At 47.7% G+C, this 16,452-nt stretch overlaps 1 long non-coding RNA gene across 2 annotated transcripts in view; it reads right to left on the minus strand.

Moving 5' to 3' along the window:
• Positions 1-2,137: 2,137 nt before the first annotated feature.
• LOC101429979 (uncharacterized) overlaps positions 2,138-16,452 on the minus strand; it is a 115,015-nt gene continuing 100,700 nt past the window's right edge. Inside the window, exons 4-5 of one of the 2 annotated variants that reach the window (XR_011647328.1) lie at positions 12,567-15,892; positions 2,138-5,170 (exon numbers count right to left, since the gene is read on the minus strand). This is a non-coding gene — a long non-coding RNA (uncharacterized lncRNA). Of the gene's footprint in view, positions 5,171-11,948; positions 15,893-16,452 lie in introns of those variants that run through there. The other variant, XR_189147.5, reaches the window with a different exon arrangement.

Below are 16,452 nucleotides of genomic sequence, written 5' to 3' on the forward strand. Positions count from 1 at the left end.
TTTATTTGCTGGCAGGAGTTGCTAAAAATGCACAGAAGAAATACCAATAGAAAATGTACTGTATTTGAATCTCCCTATTCTACATAAAATGAATGGTGTAAGAGCATCTGTTGGAAAAATGACTGCATGGACATTTCTTATTTTATGCCCCCTTATCAATAAAAATAAGCATCTTAGCCAAGAGTATACAAAATCTGGGAATTCATATCCATATCCACAGAGGATGTGCGGTTTATGGTAGAGATGTACCGTGTCAGATTTGATCTTAGATTGTCAACTTTCTCCTCCACTAGGTCAACCAAATCCAGCAAGCTCCAAAATACCCTTTGGCCATTATAATAAAAATGGTTAGCTCTTCAAACATAAAGAGGCAAAATGTTGCAATGGTTTTTAAATCGTACAACTGGAAAATGAAATTAAAAATATTTTTTTCTTTACTCAATGCTGAGTTCTCATAAAACAGCTGTATAATCTCCAAGCTTCATTCTGAGTGCTCTCAGCTCTCCAGGAACCCAAAAGGCAGCTTAAACATGGAGCTTGAGCAACACTCCAGCTATCTCTCTTTCCTTCTCTCTTTCATTAGAGGGGTTCCCTTCTCCTAAGAGGTGACAATGAGCTAGATTTTTTGTTCTGGAATGGAAATTCATTCACTCAGGTACTAACTTGTTTACTCAAACATTTATTTACTCATTTATTCATCCCCCCTTTCACCTAATGACTCGCACCTTCACTCATTCACTTATTTATGCTCACACAGTCATTACACAGTCATTCATTGTTCTACCTACCTGTGCATCCGCCCACCCATGCATCATCCATCCCTGCCTCCCTGCATCATCCATCCATCCTTTATAAAGAGTCTACTTTGTTTCCACACAAATCTCCTTACAGCTCCGGAGGTACACTTTCACCCTCTTTCACTCCTCATTCAGCTCACACTGGGAGGGAGTCCATCGCACAGTGGGGCTCCCAGGTCCCAGGTCCCAGTGGTGCGCTTCCGGAGTCTCTTCCTCAGCAGGAGGCCCAGGAAAGGGGGCAGCCAGTCATCTGCCCAGCCCAGCCCGCCGGTGAGCCAGTGACAGCTGCCTGAGAGCTGGGGCTCCTTTTGATGCAGGGACCGTGCATAATCCGGGGCACTGTGACACTAGTGGGCATATTTCCAGTTCCGTGGGCCCCATTTCCTGCCTCCACCAGGCCAGAGCAGAGCAACTCGAGGAGCACCCTGGGGCCACTCTTAAAGAAAAAGCAAATACGTCACCTGGGAGCGTCGCTGACACCTGGGCCTTAGGTGAGTAGGAGGGGCTCAGGCTCGGGCAGTCTAGGGAAGATCGCTGTGTTTTGTCCAGGCCAGGCAGCAGGAGGAGAGACACCTGGACCATAATGGCTACAAAGAGAAGAGAAAAAGCCTGGGAAGTCCAGGGGTGGGGTGGGGAGAGTGTTCCTTACACTTCTTCACATTTGCATATGCCATTCTCTGCACCTGCGTCCCTCTCTCCATTCCCCAGCCCCTACCTGCCTAACTCTAGTTCAGCCTTCAGTTCTAATCTTAGCTGAGAAGCCGCCTCCTTCAGGAAGGCTTCCCTGACTCCCCATAGTCCTACTCTTTTCTCTCAGTTCCCAGTGTAACCACCCCTTGTAGAGGCTTGGTATTTGTTGAATGAAGGAATGGATCCCCATTTTACAGATGAGAAAAGTAAAGCCCCCCACTTCCCTTCCATCTGTAACCTTTTCCCAGTATATTTCTACTTCTTCAGATTTCAGCCAAAACATCAGTTCTCAGGGAGGTTTCTTTGGATCCCCCAGACTAGGCCACTTCTCTTCTCAGTTCCCTCAGCCTCTTCCCCCTACCCTTTACACAACCTTGGCCACACTCCCGGCATTCTGGGACAGATGTCACTATTGCCATTTCACCAATGAGGAAACCAAGGCTCAGAGAGGGTGAGCGATCTGTTCAAAGTCACAGAGGGGATGGCCATGTCAGGGCAAAGAGCCCCGGCTCATGATTACGTTTTCCACCCACATTAGCAAGGTATGTTATTTTTATTTTAAAATAGGAAAAGCTATAGGTAACAATAATGGCAATACAAATAATACTACACGACTTTTTTGTTTTTTGTTTAATCAAAGTTTATTTGGGCAATATATTTGCAAATCAGACAGCACCAAACTGAAACTGGTAAGGAGCTCCACTGAGGGACTGGACACCGAATGCTTCCATAGGGCAGACGATGCAAGCAAGGAAAATTCTGCTTCCATATCTAAGCTGCATCGTCTTATCTGAGCTGTATTCCAGTGGACGGCATCATTTTTTAAAAAATTGCATTTCAAATGTTTAAAGAACAATCACGTACACCCTGCAGAATTCCCACACATGCCCCCACTACGTGGCTGTGTGCTAAAGGTGCCATGCACTGTTTCGGCGCAGGCAGATGGGTGGGACCTAGGGGTGTGTGTGTGTGTGTGTGTGTGTGTAGGTGGCCCCTGCCAGAGCCGGCTCCACCGGGGAGGAGGTTGGGCATTTGCGCCAGCGTGGGGGCGTCTGGAAAGCAGGCGTAACCCAGGGCCCCGCGGCCTTCCTCCGGCTGCATCCCTGTCTAAGCCAGTCCCGCTGCAGCAACGCCGCATCCATTTGGGAGCCGCTGTGCTAGGTGCTGGGCCTACCTGGACTGCAGGTGTGAGCATCAAGGGAGGGGAGAGGGCAGATTTGGCCCCTGGTGTCTCAGGGCCAGGCTTGAGGGCTGAGAGGCCCAAGTCAAAGGCCTTCCATGTGCCAGGGGCATGTGCCATCCAGCCCCACGATGCCCCTGTGAGCCGAGAATTTTCCTCCTAAATAGGATGAAGCTATTTGTTGAAAACTATACATATATAGTTCTATAAGTGTCAAAAAAAAAAAATCCCCAAGGCATATGCCAAACGTTAACAGTTTTGTTAAACTCTTGACACAAGCGTTAACAAGAAACAGAAGCGCTGAGAGAGGTCAGGTCATTTGCTGAAGGCCATCCAGCTGGCAAAGGGTGGAGGGTGTTTCCAACTCCAGTCTCCAAAGCCGGGCCCTTCCTGAGACTGCACTGTCTGCGTCTCCTGCGGCTGGCCTCTTGCAGGGGCCCCTGGCTTTCGGATTCTAGAGATGCATGTCCCCCAACAAGCACCGTTTCTCTTTCCTCCGGGTGTAGAGAGCAGTAGGGATGCCAGGCATCTTATCTGGGGCTCAGGGTTCATGGCTTAAGCTGCGGCGACTCAGCTGGGAACTGTCGCCCTCCTTCCTGCTCAGTGGCCCTGACAACCAGACCAGAATTTTGACAAAGGCCATTGCCCCCAACCACGATTACAAGCGTATTACAATGTGATTATTGTAAAAATTCAGAGAAGTATATATGCCTACTCCCCAGAATTAAAGTTTTGGCATATGCCTTGGGGATTGTTTTTTTTGTCAAGTATAGACATATATGTATAGTTTTCAGCAAATAGGATCATCTTATACCTGCCCTTCTGAGGCTTGCTTTTTCCCTTTATGTTATAGACATCTCTATATGTCAGTAATATAAAGATGTAAATCATTCCTTTTAACAGCTTCCCAGAATCCAATTTTATGGATGTCCTTTGATTCATTTAGGCCAGCCCCCATTTAATGGATGGTTGATTCCAATTTTTAACTGTTGTAAACAATGTTGCAATGAATAACTTTAGGGACATGTATGAGTAAAACACATTCCTAGAGAGGAATTTCAGGAATTTGAATCTTGCTAGATCATGCCCATTAGCCCTCCGAAAATGTTCTAGCTCGGAGCACGCCCGTGGCAGGGAAGTACCTGCTGCCCCACACATCTGCCACCCTCAGGACCTGAAGCCAGCTGTGGCCTTTCAATGGAGAGTGGGTTAGGGGAGGAGGCGAGCTTAATCCTAGGACACCTGGGTCCACAGAACTCCCTGATGGCTCAGGCAACTTCTAGGCTTGGGAAGAATGGGAGCTTAGTGAAATCATTCCACTCACACAGCATGTTCACTGAGTTTCTGTGTGTGCGAGCTCTGTCCTATCCAAGGCAAAAATTAAAAATTACTCAGGATGTGATTTCATGGAGAATCTATCTGAGTACACCAAAGGCGTTTTACCTTTGTACCTACCTGCCTACCTATTGCAGCGGTTCCCTCTCTGCAATCTATTGTGATTCTGAAGCTATTAATACTGAATTCACTACTAGAAGGGCTGATCCACTGAATGTGCTCAGATAAATAATACGTAAAAGAGAATTTAAAATTTGGTTACATTCACTTTGTTACTTAAAAACAATACTTTTACCTCTAGAACGGTGGTTTCTCAAACTCCAGGGCTCTGTAAATATTTTATTTCAATTTAACTCTTCTTATATTTTTAACTATTAAAAAACTAGTAAAAACACAGCATACACTTAAGTCCATCTTCCAAATATTTTTTACCTATCAAAATTACATTGTATGATCAATAAGCGTAAATTGAACTTATACTGTGAGTTTATAATAAAATATCAGTGACTCCTCTTGTTTGTTTGGAAGAGATTCCACTGCCAAAACATTGAGGATCACTTCCTTGGGACGAGGGTCGGTCTGTCCACTGCAGGCCAGTGCCCTGATGTGTGGGTTCACAAAGTCACTCGGTCAGGTCTCCCAGCCCTGAGTCCAGCCCCACGATGGCCACTCACCCATGAGTCATTTATTCAACAAATTCCAGTGGGACTGTAAGCCTCAGGATGCCAGCTGTGGGTCTGTTCTGTTCGCCCATGTCTCTCCAGCACCCCAGAGCAGGCTGGTCCCTTCACTGAATATTTACTAAATGAATGAAATGCTTACGGCCTCCACGTGAAGTCCCGTGCTGGGCTCTGGGCCGTGAGGACGAATCGGGGCTCTTGACCCCCGGGATGTCCACAGGCTGGTCCAGGAGGAGGACATAGGATGGTCCACTATGGCATGAGGCAATAAATCTGGTCAGAAAGGTCCAAGTTGGAGTGATGAGACCCAGTGCTGTCAAAGAGGACTTCTAATAACGTGAACGGGACAAAGTGTGTGGTCCATGTGGACGGAGTCTTAAAACCGTACCATGCTGGCATTGGGAGGAGGCTTAAGGACACAATCAGAGCAAGATGGCTCTATCGGGATCCCCCTCTCCCAGAGGGAAACATTTTCTACTCCACGATTGCTGTAAAAGAAATGCAAAAAAACAGCAAGTGAAATGTATCTCCCCACACCTAACAATTGTGAGATGTTCAGTGTATATCCTACATATAAATATTTGCATATCTGTTTGCATATTTACGGATATATAGATATTATTCTCAGATATTGGCATATGTGATTATACTATGTCTACTATTTTGCAAAGTACCTTTCCTACTTTATAATACATTTTCATAGAAATACAGAGATCTAAATTGTTCTCTTTAAAGGCTGTATAATATTTCATTTTATGACATGAACATAACTAGTTTTAGTTAACTAATTGATGGGCTTTTAGGCTGTTTCATTTTCTTTTCCTTTTTTTTTTTTGCTAATGTAAACTATACTACAGTGTTCTTGGACATATAGGTTTGTGCATTTATCCTTTTGATAATTCCCGGAATAGGAATCACTGAATCCAGAGGTACAAAATTTAAAACTTTGAAACATATCACCAAGTGGTTTCCCAGGAAGCTTATGCCCTTTGTAGACTCACTAAGTGGGCAGGAGTTTATTTCTTTATATTGTTGACATTCTTGATTGGGCATTACTGCTCTTTTTCAGTCTTTGCCGATGTGATCAGCAGAAACTGGTACCTTTTTTTTTTTTTTTTTTGCAGGAGTTTAGTTTATGTGCTTTCAACAAGGCAGGAAAGACAGACCCATCTAATAAATTGGTTAGGGACAAGTGGCTATCCATTTATAAGATAAGAAAAAAAAAAAAAGAAAACTTAGAGTGCTCTATAGTCCCCACCCCACCTTCAGATGTCTTATACACATACAGTATCTTAGAAAATTTATTTTTTAATTTTTATTTTTTTAGGTACCAGGGCAGGGGATTGAACACGGGACCTTGTATATGGATAACTGACACTCAACCACTGAGCCACATCAGCTCCCCTGAGATGACTTTTTTTCATTTGTTTGCTTGTTTTTTGGGAGGCATCGGAAACCAAACCCAGGATGTCCCATGTAGAAAGCTCAGCTGCTTGAGCCACATCTGCTCCCGAATTTGCCTTTTATTACTGCTGGAAATGAGCTGCTTCTCACACGTTCAGTGCCCGGCAGTTTCCAAGATAGACGGAATGGCAGGAAGACCAATTTTGAATTGATCAACAGCAGATTCCCTTAATTAATATTATCTGGCTTGGCCGATTATACACAGTTACTTTGTGTAATAATCACTTTTACCAAGTTCACCTTAGCTCATACCTTGCCCATGTGCAGCCCGTGTCTCTGCTGCTGAGGTCAGGGTCAACAGACCTCCCCAGGTCTCACGTACTTTTCAGCCCTTGCACACGAACCCAAGTGCAGAACGAATCACCTACACACAGTTAAAATGTACCAGGCAGCCTGAATCTCCAGGCCCGGCCTCACCACTCGCCAAGCCTCTGAGCCTCGGTCTCATTTTCTGTGAAACGATTGCTGGTAACAGTTGAGCCTCCTGGGCTTGCTGCAGGGATGAAGGGGAAATGCATGGACAGGGCTCAGCCCAGTGCCTGGCCTGAGCGCACATTCCCGGGATATTAATGGTCAGAGGAGAAATAGTTCTTGAATCTACTCCAAATAGCACCGTTTGTTTTCCTGTGATAAGTAAGTTCCAGCCTCCTGGCTCTCTGGAGCATTTACCCTCTGGAAAGTTGCCTCACCTCTCTGCACCTGCTCAGGCACACATCCTTCCAGAAGTCCCCCACGGCACTGCCCCCTCGCTGCTGCAAGCCCTGGGCCAGCCCAGCCCTGGTGCTTCTGACCAGCCTGGTCATCAAAGCCCCTGCAGGAAAATGCTCAGGGCTGGTTCAGGCCAGCAGGAGGGGCCTGACTCTTGCTTGTCCCTTCCTATTTCTCATTACCCCAAGGGGTGAGACTGCAGCCCTTGACATCGCATCTGCACTGCGGAAGCCGCAGTTATTGCTGCTCCACCACCCGGGTGGCCAGCAGCTGCTGACAGCACACAGCACCGTCTTCTCCACACTTAACTCCGGGTGGTATGGGTCTTGTTGGCGTTTGCCAATCTGATGGGTGAAAAATGTTTCATATTTGAATTTGCATTTCCCTGATTACCAGTGAGGTTCAGCATCTTTTCATAGAGGGCACTTGCATTTCATTCATATCCTCTGTCTACTTTTCTATTGGACCTTCTCTTTTGGCATTTTTTTTTTTAGATTTTTTTTTTAATTTCTCTTCCCTTCGCCCCCCCCACCCACTTGTCTGCTCTCTGTGTCCATTCACTGTGTGTTCTTCTGTGATCGCTTCTATCCTTATCAGTGGCACCAGGAATCTGTGTTTCTTTTTGTTGCGTCATCTTGTTGTGTCAGCTCTCCGTGTGTGCGGCGCCATTCCTGGGCAGGCTGCACTTTCTCTCGCGCTGGGCGGCTCTCCTTATGGGGTGCACTCCTTGCGTGTGGGGCTCCCCTATGCGGGGGACACTCCTGCATGGCAGGGCACTCCTTGCGTGCATCAGCACTGCGCGTGGGCCAGCTCCACACGGGTCAAGGAGGCCCGGGGTTTGAACCGCAGACCTCTCATGTGGTAGACGGACGCCCTATCCATTGGGCCAAGTCTGCTTCCTGGCATTTTTTTCTTTTTTTTTTTTAAAGAGTTATTTTTTACTTATTTCTCTCCCTCCCCCGCTCCCCCCCAGTTGTCTGCTCTCTGTGTCCATTCGCTGCATGTTCTTCTGTGACCATCATTTTCTTATTGCTTTCTAGGAGTTCATAGAGTTGACTAGATAATATTACTTTATTATTTGCTGCAAATTTCTCCTCTCAGCTGATCACTGGTCTTTGGGGTTTGTTTATGGGGTCTTTTGTTATACAGAAGTTTTCAATTTCAATGTATTAAAACCTTGGGTTTTTTCAGTTATGATTTCTGGATTTTATCTTGCTTAGATTTTCCCCGCTATTCTTTATTTCTTTCCAAACTCATTAACTCCTAACGCAGGTCCTTTTCCTTTGTCCTTACCAGCGTAATAACCCGTGTCCCTGCCTATGAGCTTTTGACACTCACTGACTGTTTCTTTGAAACTGAGTTCCAACATCACCTCTTCCGGGAAGCCTCCTCTCACAGTCCCATCCCTCTTATTCCTATGCTGTTTAAACATTTACTGGAGCACTCATCCTGCATCACATGTTTCACACCCTCACAACCGTGTGTATACTCTAATCACCGTCACCCGCATTGGTGGATGGGGTTTTTTGAGAAGCTGAGACTTAAAAAGACTCCGATACTCTCCCAAGACCAGGCCTCAGGAGGACTCAGGCCCAGACGGCCTGCCTCCGCGGCCTGGCCCCCGCCCCTGGGTGAGTTTCCTCTTGCTGCTGTCAGGAAGCACCGTACACTTAGCATCTCATTGCAGATGTATTATTTTACAGCTCTGGGGGTCAAGAGTCCAAGATGGGTCTCACTGGGCTACAGTTAAGGCCTGATGAGAGCTGGATTCCTTTCTAAAGGCTCTAGGGGAAGGTGTTGTCTTGCTTTTTCCAGCTTCTAGGTGCTGCCCACATTCCTTGGCTCACGGCCCCCTCCCTACGTCTTCAAAGCCAGCAAATCTTTCTTTTGGTGCCACCTCTCTGGTTCTCACTTCTCTCAGTTTAAGGACACGTGTGGTTCCATTGGGCCCACTGTATAATCCAAGATAATCTCCCTATTTCAAGGTCAGTGGATTAGGAACCTTATCTCCATCTGCTGCCTTAATTCCCCATTGCCAGGTAACCCAACGTACTCACAGGTCCCAGCGATCAGACTCCTTTGGGGGCTGTGGTCCTGCCTCCCACAGCCACTCTTCCATCCTGCTCTTCCAAACCACAGAACTGCCTCGCTCCCTCAGAACCTGTGGGCTAGATCAGTGCATTGGAATCATCTGCAGCATTTTTTATTTTTTTAATTTTTAAAAAACTTAATTTTAAATTTTTAAAAAAGATTTATTTATTTATTTAATTCCCCCCCCCTCCCCCGGTTGTCTGTTCTCTGTGTCTATTTGCTGCGTCTTGTTTCTTTGTCTGCTGTTGTCGTCAGCGGCACTGGAAGTGTGGGCGGTGCCATTCCTGGGCAGGCTGTACTTTCTTTCGCCCTGGGCGGCTCTCCTTATGGGGCGCACTCCTTGCGCGTGGGGCTCCCCTACGCAGGGACACCCCTGCGTGGCATGGCACTCCTTGCGCTCAAGAGCACTGTGCATGGGCCAGCTCCACATGGGAGAAGGAGGCCCGGGGTTTGAACCGCAGACCTCCCATGTGGTAGACGGATGCCCTAACCACTGAGCCAAGTCCGTTTCCCTAATTTTTAATTTTTAAAGATATTTAGATAACATAAATGATACATAAAAAATGTAGGGGATTCCCATATGCCCCCCTCCCCCCTCCTACACTTTCCCCCATTAACAACATCCTTCATTTGTGTGGTATATTTGTTACAATTGATGAACACGTGTTGGACCATTGCCCCTAAGTGTGGATTATAGTTTACATTATAGTTTAAACTCTCTCCCACCCAATTTTGTAAGTTATGACAAGATATATGATGGCCTGTATCTGTCATTGCACCATCATTCAGGACAATTCCAATGTCCCGAAAATGCCCCATGTTACACCTATTTTCCCCCTCTGCCGTCCCTCAGAACTTCCGGTGGCCACCTGCGGGGTTTTGTAAACCACAGGGAGCTGAGCCCCATCCCAGGGTTTTTTATTCGGTAGATCTGAGGTGGGGTCTGAGAAGTTACATTTCCAACACGTCCTCAGGTGCTGCTGCTGCTGGCCCAGGAACTACTCTTCCACAGACTCCAGATTAGGTCGTTTATCCATTCATTCTTCAAATGTTTACTATCTGCTGTGTTTGACGAACCGTGCTCATACAATGATAAATAAAAATATTCCTGGCCTCAGAGAAGTCCCAGTCTAGAGGGGAGAGCAAATAGGCAATTACTAGGGAGTGGAAGTGCTGGGTATCGGTGAGCCCAGGGCATTACAGAAGGGATGCAGGGAGGGCTTCCTTGGAGAAGGTAACACCTAAGCTGAGCTCCGAAGCCAAGAAAGGGAAGGAGAGGGTATTCCTGGCAAGAGCTGCAAACGGCAATGCTTCAAGACAAGAGGAAGCTGGGTGCCTCCAGGAAAGTATAAGCGCAGACCGGCTGGGGCAGAGTGGGCAGGTGGAGGCATGGAATGGGAGTCTGGCTTTGCACCCTACATCCTCACCCTGGGCTCCACCCCCAGAGCCTCAGCACCTGACCGTGGGGTGACAGTCTGGCTCTTAAACCTTTGAGTGCCAAGGGGATAGAACTGGAAATGGGCCCACTATGAAGATCCACGCAGTAAAGAAAAGAGTTAATGAGATAATTACTCACCCCTAGGCCAGCCCTGGAAAGGAGGTGTAACCATGGCAGCCAGTATGATGCTCTCCCACTGGTCCTTTTGAAGTCTTCAGACCAAGTGTTCTTTTTTTTTTTTTTTAAGATTTATTTATTTCTCTCCCCTTCCCCCCCACCCTGGTTGTCTGTTCTCTGTGTCTATTTGCTGCATCTTCTTTGTCCGCTTCTGTTGTTGTCAGCGGCACGGGAATCTGTGTTTCTTTTTGTTGCGTCAACTCGTTATGTCAGCTCTCCGTGTGTGCAGTGCCGTTCTTAGGCAGGCTGCACTTTCTTTCACTCTGGGCGGCTCTCCTTACGGGGCGCACTCCTTGTGCGTGGGGCTCCCCTACGTGGGGACACCCCTGCATGGCAGGGCACTCCTTGTGCGCATCAGCACTGCACATGGGCCAGCTCCACACGGCGGACCAAGTGTTCTTAATCTGGGTTCAAGCTGGACTTTCAGAGATCCATGCACCACTAAAATCATATGCTAAATGTTATGCACCTATGCATGTTTGCAGTTTTCTGGAGAAAGGGTCCAGAGCTTTCATAAGTTGTTTAAAACTGTTCCCTAACCCCATCTTCCCAAAATGGTTAAGAACATGCTTTAGACGAGGAGTTGCAAATTCTATTGCCTACAAGGACTAGGTACCAACACAAAATAATGTGAGCAGAGTATAATATATCAGGGAGGAGTGGAGATTGTGGCAGATTGGAGGGTGCTGAACCTTAAAATCTTAATATATTTTATTAAACCCAAGGTACGAAATATCATTCCAACATGTAATCAATATAAAACATTACTGAGAAATTTTACCTAATTTTTTACACTAAGTCTTTAAAATTCAGTGTGTATTTTTCATTTAGAGCACACCTCCCAGGAGGCTAAATTTTTATCAGAAATATTTCCTCTGGGCGGCGGACTTTGCCCAGTGGTTAGGGCATCCGTCTACCACATGGGAGGTCCGTGGTTCAAACCCCGGGCCTCCTTGACCAATGTGGAGCTGGCCCATGTACAGTGCTGAAGCGTGCAAGGAGTGCCCTGCCACGCAGGGGTGTCCCCCATGTAGGGGAGCCCCACATGCAAGGAGTGCGCCCCGTAAGGAGAGCCGCCCAGCGCGAAAGAAAGTGCAGCCTGCCCAGGAATGGTGCCGCACACACGGAGAGCTGACACAAGATGATGCAACAAAAAGAAACACAGATTCCCGTGTCACTGACAACAACAGAAGCGGACAAAGAAGATGCAGCAAATAGACACAGAGAACAGACAACCGGGGTGGGGGGGAAGGGGAGAGAAATAAATAAATAATAAATCTTAAAAAAAAAATACTTTCTCTGTATTTAGATTTCATAACAATGCCAGTTAAAAAAGTAGGTTCACATACCCACATTATTCCAAACATACTTACACATTTTCCAGTAACTGATTTAAATATCCATTTTTTAATTTAAATGAAAATGGAATCAAATTTAAAGTCAAGTCACACCAACCACATTTCAAGTGCTCAATAGCCACAAGGGACTAGTAGCTAGGGGCTACCATATTGGACAGCAAGGTTCTACCCCTTGCCCATCATATAACAACCTGACTCAACGGCACAGGAGGGGACAAGCAAGTGTCTATAACTGCTCAAAGGCAGGCACAGGGCAAGCCTCAAACCATGTCAGAATTTTCAGAAGTGCTCTGACAAGCACTGCAGGGAGGCACTGGGTCACTGCCCCCCCAAGTCAGCTGGAGGGCTTTCAAGGCAGAACCCATGTTAGGGCAGCCGCCACTTAGCTTCAGCCAACTGTTGTCACTTAGGATTATGACTCCTCTAATATTTTTCAAGAGAAGTTGGATCTAGAGAATTTCTTAATGTGAAATGTCCTCATTTTCAAATGCTGGCAAGCTATTCCAAAATATTAAAATATAGTGTATTAGCCAAAGGGGTGCTGATGCAAAGTACCAGAACTTGTTGGCTTTTTATTTGGAGTAGAAGCTTACAGTCACAGGGCCCTAAAGAGTCCAATTTAATGTACCATAAGAGGTGCTTCCTCACCAAAGTCTGTTTCCATGTGTTGATGCAAGATGGCGGGTGACGCCTGCGAGGGTTCACTCTGCCTTCTACCTCTTAAGGCTCCATGGTCCCAGCTTCTTCTGATTTCAGCTGTAGGCAGGCATAAGGCTCATCTCTCCCCAGGGCTGTTTCTTTCCAGGCTCAGCTGCTCTGATGGCTTCATAAGGTCAGTTATAGATTATCAGGCTCATTGCTCTTTCTGGGTCCACAGGATCCTCTCTGAATCTTCTCTATGTGTCTATGTCTGTGTGAAAGTCTGTTTTATCAGCTCACCAAGGGGGCTGGGACTCAACATTGAGTCATACTCTAATGATGTGGTTGAATCAAAGCCCTAATCTTAATCAGATTAGAAACCATCAGATCATTTAATCAGTTGGCTCAACTGAATCTAATACAATCAAAGTGTTATCAGGTCCAGAGGAACAGACAAGGTTACAAACATCATCTCTCTTTTTGGAATTCATAAATAATATCAAACTGCCACATACAGTAAAAGTGCCAGGTTGCTACTTCAAAAAATATTGGAAAATCCTGATCTTCCGTCTGGGAACATTTGTCATCTCTGAGGTCATGGGCAGGCCTTCCATCTCTCCCAGCCTTCTCAGAAATTCAGGCTGCTCCTCCCAGGAGTGCTCTGTGGGGGTTTCACTGAGATCTATTTGTTCCCACCCCACTCTTGGAATCTGTGCAATTATGGGATGTTCTGGCAACATAATGACACTTTCTGGCAATGCTTCCCAGCCCTGGCTATACAATGGGATCAAATGAGCAGCTTTAAATGATACTGATACCCAGGTCCCATTCCCAGAGGTTTTTATGTAATTGGCCCAGGTACTGCTTTGAAACTTGCACAAGCTGCCTGTGAGGACAGCTGTGAGAGTGAAAAGAGCTGTGGTTATCCCTCCCTTTCCAGAGGAAACTGAGGCTTAGAAAAGTGACCACCTTGCCCGAGATGCCAAGGAGTCAGGATTGCACTCAGCCTCTGCTTAACTCCAGAATGCCGTGCACGTGGCCACTGCCCTTTTCTGCACCTGTCAGTAGTTCACCAGAGTCAGGGTGGCCCCAGAGAGGAAGCAAAGGCTGCCCTGAGAGCTCTTTCCTCGCTTTGCAGGGAGCCTTTGGCCAGGTTGCTGAAGTAGGTGGAGGCCTGGTCCCACTCAGGCCCACAGCAGGCCAGCTGTGCTGCCTGCTCGAGAGGCGGTCCTGGCCTCACCGCCGCCGGCTTGTCCCCACAGGCCAGGCTGTACTCTGGGGTCCCTGTGCCATGCTGGCTCCCGGCCTCTCTAAGCAGGGCTCTCCCCAGGTGGGTTGTCACGCCTCCTGCAGGGTTCCCCAGCCCTGCCCCTCAGCTTTTGCTTCAGTTCCCTGTTTTACCTACTCCTTGGCACCTGCCACACGCCACAGGCAAGGATCTCACGGAGAGCTTCCCGTCAAGCTCCACCCCACTCCTGCTTCACCATTTTACAGTTGCGGATGCTGAGACCCAGGCAGGGGCATGTCCATGGTCAGACTGGTGGGAAAGCAGAGCTCAGACTGGAGCCCAGAGCTTCTAAGGCCCCACCTCCTCCCATAGGCCACCTGGAGGGACAGCAAGCTCACAGGTGCAGAGAGGCTGCCTTGCATTCGGGAAGCTCTGAGCAGATGGAGGGCTGCCCCATCCAGCTGACCTGCTGGCCTGTTTCTCCAGGGCTGGACTTGAACCTCTGGCCACTTGCTGCCAGACAGAAACTAGAAACCGTGCTCCACTGGGGTGTCTTTCTTAATCTCAAATGGGAAGTGCCCAGAAGCAACTAACATTTATCGAGGACTTCCTTTCTAGGCACCTTAGGTACATTAGCTTTCCAGTGACTGGCCCACAGTTGAGGGTCAATAAATATTTGCTGAATGAATAAATTAGCTCTTAAAGTACAACGATCTAGGGGGTAGTCTCTGTTAGCTCCTTATTGAGATGAGGAAGCCGCAGGCTCAGAGAGGTTCAGGGAATTTCTAAGGTGGCTTCACTAGCAAACTACGGATTTAGGATTCACAATGAGGTCTGTCTGACACTAGAACCAAGGTTCCTAACTTCCAGACTTACAGTTCTGGTTATTTACAGCTTAGAGGCATAAAGTGACCTATTTAATTATGCTCACAGATTCCCTGGGTCAGGAAATCAGACAGGGCAAGGGGGGGTGGCTTCTCTCTGCTCTGTGATGCCACAGCTGGGAAAATTGAATGGCTGGAGGTGGCTTCACAGCTGGCAGCTGAAGCCACCTGGAAGCTTCCCTACCCACATGTCTGACACGTAGGCTGAAATGCCTCCAAGGCTTGGTTCAGCTGGGACTGTGGACAGGAGCACCTGCACATGACCTTGCACGTAGACTAGACATCTCCGTGTGGCAGCCGGAGTCCAAGAGGGAGCAACCAGAGAGCCAGAGAACCAGGAGGCGTCCCCATGGCCTTTCATGACCTCAGAAGGCAGGAGGCTTCATTTCTGCTGTGATCTGTTGGCTGAAGCAGCCACAAATCTGCCCAGGTTCAAGGGGAAGGGACACAGATTCCACTTTTCCATAGGATGAAAATCAAAGAAACTGGGGGACTATGTTTTATATCTGCCACACCTACTGTGTGTCAGGCAGTGAATAGGGAAGACAATAAATAAAAATTTCCAATAGAAAGAGAAGACCTATTTGAGGAGGTGACCTTCAGGCTGAGACCAGAGGAGGAGTTGGCCAGGTAGGGGGAGAGAATTCCAAGCAGATGGAGGAAGAAGGAACGGAGATGAGGCTGGAAATGCCATCAGATCCGATCAGTGCCATCGGGTCTGATCAGTGCCACCGAGTTGGATCAACGCCTTATTTATTTATTTATTTATTTATTCATTTATTTCTCTCCCCACCCCCCCCTGTTCTGGTTGTCTGTTTGCTGCGTCTTCTTCTTTGTGTCAGCTCTCCGTGTGGGCGGTGCCATTCCTGGGCAGGCTGCACTTTCTTTCGCGCTGGATGGCTCTCCTTACGGAGCGCACTCCTTGCACGTGGGGCTCCCCTACATGGGGACACCCCTGCGTGGCACGGCACTCCTTGCGCGCATCAGCACTGCGCATGGGCCAGCTCCACACGGGTCAAGGAGGCCCGGGGTTTGAACCACGGACCTCCCATGTGGTAGACGGACGCCCTAACCACTGGGCCAAGTCCGCTTCCCTCAATGACATCTTAAAGCGTATGATTTTTATCCTTAGGATACTAGGATGCCATTGAGGATTCTATTCAAGGCACTTTCATGGTTAGCTCTGCACACTTGAAAGATCTTCTAGAACCAGATGAGGGGACCTAGAAAAAAACATAGGAAGACTGCAATGAGGCTGCTGTCCAGGTGAGAGGTGATGGGGGCTGGGTGTGTGGGAAAGTGGGTGGAGGCAGGAGATATTTAAAAGGTGGAAGTAGTACGCAGTGAATGGGATGAGGAGACTTAACCGAGAGAGAGCCGTCGGGAGCGGCTCCCAGAGAGCTTCTTGGTACCCCCTTTTGAGACAAGGAACTCGGAAAAGGGAGCAGCGTTTATGATGGGGAAAAGACCGCGTTCAGACCTCTTCATGTAGCCCCGGGGCCCTCTTGAACCACTCAGCAGAGCTCTTAGGAGAACGGGAGCTTGCAACCCGCTTGCAGATCCCCCCCTGCACTTGCAACCTGGATGAGCCTGCCGTGTCTGCTTCTTTGCCTGTAAATTGGGGGCATTGGCACCCACCACATGGCACTGACGTTCAGATTCTCCTGGGGCTGGGCCTGGAGGGACAATGGCGGTGTCCGCTTGAGATTTGCGCGCTTTTCTGCATCTGTGATACATCAGTAAAATGTTCAAAACAAAACCAACCAAAAAACGGGCTGTGTTT

This window comes from Dasypus novemcinctus, chromosome 24 (assembly GCF_030445035.2).
Source record: "Dasypus novemcinctus isolate mDasNov1 chromosome 24, mDasNov1.1.hap2, whole genome shotgun sequence".
NCBI classification, from domain to species: Eukaryota; Metazoa; Chordata; class Mammalia; order Cingulata; family Dasypodidae; genus Dasypus; species Dasypus novemcinctus.